At 30.2% G+C, this 8,181-nt stretch overlaps 1 pseudogene; it reads right to left on the reverse strand.

Moving 5' to 3' along the window:
- Positions 1-425: 425 nt before the first annotated feature.
- On the reverse strand, positions 426-7,500 carry LOC114420684 (annotated as a pseudogene).
- Positions 7,501-8,181: the final 681 nt, after the last annotated feature.

Genomic DNA, 8,181 nt, shown 5'->3' on the forward strand with positions numbered 1-8,181 from the left:
TTATCCTTAATTATTAAATCAAATACTGATGATTTTATTATTCATAAGAGAAATCATTAAATAAAACATATATGTTATAGTATATTCTATTTTTGCTTATTCCCTTAAAACATGTTATATCAATGTATGATATAATTGATAAATAATCTTAATTGTGATCACAGGTTTGATTCCTGATTTCTTTCTGCATATAAAAAAATGGATCGAAAAATTAGTCTTTGACTTTTGTATGTGGGATATCTTGGTTCACCCAAAAAAAACCATATGCTATAGTCTATTCTATTTTTGCTTATTTCATGCATGGATGCTTTCTCTTTTCGGTGTGTTGTGTTGTTTATGGGTGTCACGCAAGTAAATAGTGTTCGATACCGTTTCGTCCAATCATGCAAATTGTCTTTTAAAATAAAGCTAATATAAATCACATTTCAAAAAAGGATCAACAAACATAATTTGTTTGTTAATAGTTTGTATACACCTTTCAATAATCCATAAAACTGCCTATGAATTATGTTACCAGAACTTTGTCAAAACCCACGGCTGAGGGCTCTATATAAGCTTGCATTGTTAAATGGCTAAGCTTGTATGTTTCTCAAACAAAAAACTAGTAATAACTTTCTTCATACTCAAAACATGATGTCATTATCTTCATGTAGATGTTATGCCACTAAGCTCTATCTTCTTTGATGCCCTTGTGCGAGTTGGTCTATTCGATGTGGTATCTGCAGATGCCTCGGATAAACTTCAGGAACAATATTTTCAGCATCTGAGCCTTCCAACTCAGTGGCGAGCTTTAATCAGATTATGAGCCACAGATTTGAAACCCAGTTTTAACACCTTACAAACACAAATTACAAGGGAAGAATCAGTTCCAGCACCCCCAAGTAACAAAAAGAACAAAGAAAGGATAAGCGCATGTTTGTTTTTCAGTTGTAAACAGATGTTTGGAGCAAAATGAAGTTTGTAAAAGCATCCAGACCCTTCCTTTTGCAAAACTAAGTTAGTGAACCATTAGATTTACTTTGGAATTCATGCACCGCATTTTGAATTAAAATCCAAACATGCACTAAGAATTTTTCTTTAAAGAATGTTGAAGCAAATATATGTAATAATTTATGATGGCCTGAAGTTTATTTTTTCACATGCACCAAAGAAGATAGAACAGACACAACAAAAATCTAATCCTACTAAGTTAGATCAGCAACATGGATCACATAGCATAGGACTCAGTTAAAAACTAAGAACAAAATATAGGGAAAAGGCTAATGTTATATTATGCAACAAGATTATCATATCGAGAATTCGAGATTCAAATTGTGAATTGTGAATCATTAATCATAACTAGTATTGAATCATAAGATTTAGGGACATTGAAAAGTAACTTCAAATACATCCTATAGAAATAGATAGCCAACCGAATCACATCAAATTGTATGATTCAAATCACAAATCTAAGATTCTAATTACTATGTTGTGCAATACTAACCTACTGTATATTTTGCCAGTAGACATCCAACCTTTTCCCCTGCGGCAAGGACTGTAGTGGCAAATATCCCGACAAGGAGGCAAGTCCATTTTGTGTTATGGTGGACTTCTACCACATTTTCTCCATATCTATAAAATAATAGTAGAAAAAAATGTCTAGCATCAAACTTGACAGAATGACAGTGGTTGACACAACACAAAGTTATACTTGTTAGTTTTAGATGGAGGCATGGAGCCATATTTTTTTCAACACAGTTGGCTGATATAATAATAGATGCCATCATTTTTTAAAGTTCTGAATGAAAAGTCCTTTTCTCAATCTGAACCTCAGCTTAAATAATGTTACCTCATGTACAGGCAATCTCCCCAAAATTGCCCTAGGAGTAATTGGCATTTGTTGCAATGAGTATGCTGGCCAAGAGTTTTCTACCTGCAAATAAGCTAATGATTATGAAAACTTTGCCCTGAAACAAGAATCATATGGGCGAAGCGCCAACTTTATATGTTAACTGGCATTACGAAAAGGAACTGAGTCTGTGTTCTTCAATAAAAAATGTGTAAAACCATTTTCACTAGTTAAGGTACCACACCATTCAAAAGGAAGCAAAAAGCAGTAGCTAAATTGCAAAGCCTTCTCATTCCAAGCTTTCATCTGATTGAGGTAACAGTATCAGAACACGTGATGTTCTAGATCAAACATAAAACATGTCAAATATACCAAGCATGTTAAAGAAGATTTGCTATCTAAAATTGAAACATCAGGGAAAAAAGTTTCAGGAAATGAAATTGGAACTAGATTATGTTTAAAATAAATAAATAGCAGGGAGAAGACACGGGAGTGTTCTAATGTAAGCATATATGTATCTTCTTTTAACAATACAAGCTTCTAATTGCTTTTGCCAAAATAAATTGTTTAGGAATAGAAACTAATAAACCCTACAAGGAAATAAGGCATATCCCAAGGAGCATAGTGAATTAATCAATATACAATGAATATTACCTGCATTGATGACATGCCTCTCCTTTGATTGGATCATATATACGGTTCCCATCTTCATCATATCCATCTACATACAATTCCCAAGTACTCTCACAGTCTCCCAGAAGCTTCTCCTGCTCTTCAGTGTAAACTTCCGGGTTTGTACCTTCTGGTATAACAATATCTACTTCATCTTTTTCTTTACTTGCTGACTCACGAAGAGGTCTCTCAGCATAGTTAATTAGTACCAGACTCATTATTCTGCAAACCAATGAAATATTTCAGATATATCTAAAAGATTTACTGAAACATCATGTCAACACAAATGATGAAATGTGATAATGACTAATGAGCATATAAATAATGCCATTTTATGTTTAGACAAAACTTAGCCACAATTCCTCAAGCAATTTTATGTTCTTCAATCAAAACTAGAGTTTCACCTTTAAATAACAATAACAAAAGTTTGCATTGAAGTTCAGCATATATTACCAAAGTAAAACTCCGATTCTAATTGAAAAAACAACACCAAATTTACTTTAAAAAGTGTATACTAGCTTAAATACAAAATCCCTAATATTAAATTTCAAAACACTGATATACAATATCTTAGCCTAGCCATGTTCACGTTCATGTCTCGTTTGCTTCCAAAATGGAAGTGGGTTTCCACTTCCGCAGAAAGGGAAAAAAAAAAAGGTGACACCTTTGGGGAAATACTAACAAACCAGAAAGAAAGTTTGCTCCTTTTCACGTTCCATTGCGATCAAAACACTTATAAACGAGGAAATTAAGAAAAAAACCTGGAAGAGCGTCTCAGGGATGAACGATGTAACGTTCTTTTTTTACGTAAATAAATTTTAAAAAATAAAATTTTAGGAAAATAATAAAAATTTTATAATTAAATATTTAGAAGAAATATTTTTATTAATTAAACAATAATTTTAAGGTAAATAAAATAAATATATCTTCTTGTAAAATAAAGATGAAGTTTTATTTATTCACTTGATAAGAAGTAAAATATAATTTATTTTTTTTATAAAAAAGATTAACTAATACTTAGTTTACATATTTATCGTACGTATCTACACTCCCTTCTCTCAAATCTTATCTTTTTTCGTATACACTCAACCCCGTTCTAGTAAAAGTATAATTCCGGACTTGTTGATCGTTACATTGTCGTGAAATTTGAAATCAAGTTTGAAACTCATTTTCGCACATTCTCACCGTTGTGATTTGATTTGTAAAATAACGTGAGGTGAGAGAAATGTCTCTAGCATCATAGCTTCTTTTTTTTTTCGTATACACCCAAATATGTTTCAGTAAAATTTTGATCTCAAACTTATTAACCGTTGGATCGTCGTGAAATTTAAACACCAGGTTCAAAATTCACTTTTGCACACATTCACCGTTGAGATTTATGAAATAATGTCCGTAGAGAGAAACATCTCTCGCACGGAGATAGTGAAATAGAGAGTTCAATCCCTTCTCCTTTGCTCTAACGCTTGGAAACCCTAACAGAGCAATCAAAATTTTTTGACAACTGCTAGAAATGCCGCTATCGCTTTCAGACTACACATGTGAGCCCGAAGGGATGAATTTATTGCAATTGAAGTTAGAATGAACGTGTGTAGGGATCCTTAGAGGTTTAAATTAGGGTTTATTTTAGGATGTTTGTTGAATTATAATTCTTCATTTATGTTTATAGTTACGATATTGTTGTGTTTGATGGACCAATTGATGTTCTGATGCAAATTAGTTGATAAAATTGAGTGCTCTTGATGTTTTCGTGTTTTTGACCTATGATTTTGATAATGATTATATGAAATTATTTGAGGGGTTTTACTCCTCATGTTGTAAGAAGCTGTTTTTGTATAAATTGTTTGTATTTTGGATAAAATTTACTAGATTAGCATGATAAATTGTTATATTGAGATCGTGAAAATGTGATTGAAATTGTGAGATACATGTGTATTGAGATATTGTATTTATTGAGTTATGAGATATGAACTGTGCAATTACACAATTGTAAGACTCTTTAAGGGCGACAAATTTTTGCGTGGCGAGTACTATGATGGGATTCACTATGGAACCCTGTGACACCCTCTACCCTCACAAATATAAATAAATAAATAAAAAATCATACAAAATTTATTTAAAAGTTTTTAAACACATTGCATATAGGATTGAGTCTTAGTGTAACTGTTGCATAACACTTGTGTATTGATCAATATTGATTGTTTGAGTGATATTGTGTTTTAATGTGAAAATGAATGAGACGTGTTGTGTTGAGATGTGATGTTACGAGACAAGTGGTGAAATGACGTGAATTGTATTTAAGTAAGTTGTATTTCATTTATATGATATGTATATCTACATGTTGTCTTGTTTCTCTCTATTAGTTAGGAATGTGATAACTCACTCTTCGTGTGTTGTTTGTGTTTGAATCCTGTGATGATCTCGGACTTTGTGTTCGTGAGAGCAGATGCCTAGGTGGATTGCTTTAAGAAACCCTGTGTTAAAGGATGTCGGGAAATAATGCTCTGATAGGATGTGGGGCATGAGTTTTTGTTTAATTGCATGATGTTTTGAGCCGAAAATGTTTCTGACAAGTTTTATTTGGTAATAGTGAAGTGAATATGAACTTTTTACCCACGTGAACTCTTTTATGTTCATTGAATAAAATCTCATTTTATGTAATTTCGTATTTTCATGTATTTTATTATATAAATATGTATATCGGAGTAGAGAGTGTTCCTCTTTTGTTGGGTTGGTGGGTGTTCCTCTTTTGTTTCTTAGGGAGAGAGTTTTTCTTTGGGGGTTTAAGATTGTGAGAAAGGTCGAATAAGCCAAGCTTCGACATTCTCTCTATGTTCTCTTTGATCCTTTGCTCTCTGACTTGCTCGTAACCTTCATTTTTTACCCTTCTTCACTTTCACTCTTGGAGTTTTCATTGTTATCATCATCATCTTCATTCTTGGATTTGATGTTTTGTTAGGGTTAAAAGAGAAATATAGAGGAAATAATAGAAAAGAAATAATGTGAAAAATGTGGATTGTTGGATGAATAAAAATAGGAAAAAATTGTAAAAAAAATCATTACTTGTTTGTACAAGTAGAAAAGAGAGTGAATAAATAAATAAACAACATAAAATTAATTTTGTAATAATTAAATATAAATTTTTACTCCATTGTTTTTTCATAACACAATTATTTTTTTTATTTTTTATATTATTACAAATTTATATACATTTTTAAAAATTTTAAAAATATAGATAACCAAAATATGATTTCCAAATTATGACAAAAGATAGATTTTTGAAATGTTGGAGCCAAGATTTTGGCGCTTTCTCCTCCTTATTTCCCTTTCAGTTAAAATGCCACAAAATCCCTCTCATTTTTTTTTCTTTTTTTCCCTCAGTTAAAATGCCACAAATGTTGATTATTGATTTTTTTTTTGTGTGTACATTGCTGATAACAAGGTTAAAAAATAGAACTTTTTACAAATTATTCAAATCCCACCACTGAACGACTCTAGTGGATTTGTTAATTATTGAAATGAAACTTTAATTTTAATAAACATTTGATAATATTTTTATGAATAGGTATAAGCAAATTTACTACAAGAATGATAAGAGATAAATTTAGATATTTAACTACATGTGTGACCATATACTAGGAAAATTCATTATAAAAAAAACACCTTTTTATGCATTTATAAAAAGTACTTTAAAAACATAAGTTTTGTCGGACTGAAATTTCAAACTGAAACTACTAATTTTGATTAAGTAATTTGGAAACTATGAGTATGATGGCTTAAGTAAAGTATATAAATCGAATTTTGCATTTGATAAGTTATGGACCTGAGCTTTTGCTCATTTTGTGAAATAAATGTAAGTAATTTATAAATGATATTTCAACTAAGAATTTCTTTATCTTAAAACATGGTACTTTTTACAAATTAATTAAGTTTCAATGTTTTTCCTCTCTTTATTTCTTATATTTAGTCTAAAACAATGTATTTTTAATCCCTCCGTAAAGTGTTTGTATGGAGTAAAAGTAAAAAGTATTTTTCTTTTACTTCCTAACATTCACAAATGAATAAAGATTTTGACTTAAGGAAAAAAGATTGAAGATAGATTAATGCAAAAAATGTATATTTTCGAAAACTAAAAACACATTTAATTTATTTTTAGTATACAAAAATTTATATAGTGATCAAAATAAGTCATAATGTAGCCATTTTTTTTTATCTTTATCTTTTTGTTTTTATCACTTAACCTAAATGAAACTATGTTTTCAACTTTTCACCTAATGTCAGATTTTTCTTCTTCCATATTTTCTGTTTATATTTATTGTGTTTAAAGGGAAAATACTAAACTATAATTTTTTAATACATAATTTTAAACAATGCTAATTAATTAAATCATTGATATTAAGTTTTTAAATACAAATAAAATGTTAAATACTGCTAAAAAATTAGATTAAGATAAAAATATCATAAGATTTTTTTTACTTAAATATGTTTTTAATCCCTAATATATATCCGAATTTTACGCTTACTTATGATATTTGAAAAATTTTGTTTTTGGTCTCTGATGTTGGTTAAGTGATAAAGTTTGTTAAATATTTGATATCATAATTTGTGGCAGCTCAAAACTGTTAGTATTTGTTTCAAAAATTAAAATTAAAATTTCTGATGATTAAAAACCGTTAGAATTAATTAAAGTAAAAAAATAAAAAATTGAAACTCTCTTATGAGTTGTTGCACTAGTCTTTCACCTACCATATTCTCTTTCAATCTTCATCTTCCAAAATAGATCTCAAATCAATTAAAAAAATCTCACAAACACTCTCATTCTTCCTAACATCCAACATTTTGTTTCTCCAAACTCACATTTTGAACCTTAATATGTGATGCAAACACACAATTGTGGAGAGGGATGATGGCATTGCATGATGGTTTCGATGGCACTAGTAAACACAAAACTTTGGCTCATTAGTGACAAGGGCCACTACGACATCGTTGGTGGTGAATGCCATTGTGTTTCCATCACAATCAAACATCATCCATGACCCTATTGTGCTCTTTCTCAATGAATCAACTTTCGTGATCTTGTTCATGCTGTGACCACCACGACACCACTGAACCTTGACCCAAACCCCACAACACACAACCTAGTTCTAAAACCCAAATCAATAATAACCTAAATTTGAGATCCAAATCAAGGGCCTAGACATTTCCTTGAATGTACTCTATTTTGTGTTGATCTAGAGTGACTGTAGTTTTGGAACAGGTTCATGATTGAGGCTTGTGATAGTTTGGATGGGTTCACGATGCGTGAATGATCGTGCAATGATGCGATTTCCTTAGTTTTCATTTAGGAGGAATAAAGAGAAGAAGGTGGAAGAAAGAGAAGTGAAAAAGAAGGATGTAATAAGAAAAAGAAAAAAATTATTTTTAATTTGTTTTTGAATCAAATACTAATGATTTTGAACCACCACAAATTGTGTCATCAAATATTTAATGGACACAGACATCTAAAACAAAAAATTTCAAATATCAGGAACAAATGCAACAAAAAAAATTATTAGGGAACAAACTCAAAATTCAAGTATATATTAAAGATCAAAAATATATTTAAACCTTTTTTTTATATTATTCATTCATTTTTCTTGTATTCGAATGTAAAATATTAACATCATAATTTTGTATTACACAAT

Source organism: Glycine soja, chromosome 7, assembly GCF_004193775.1.
Source record: "Glycine soja cultivar W05 chromosome 7, ASM419377v2, whole genome shotgun sequence".
Classification (NCBI taxonomy): domain Eukaryota; kingdom Viridiplantae; phylum Streptophyta; class Magnoliopsida; order Fabales; family Fabaceae; genus Glycine; species Glycine soja.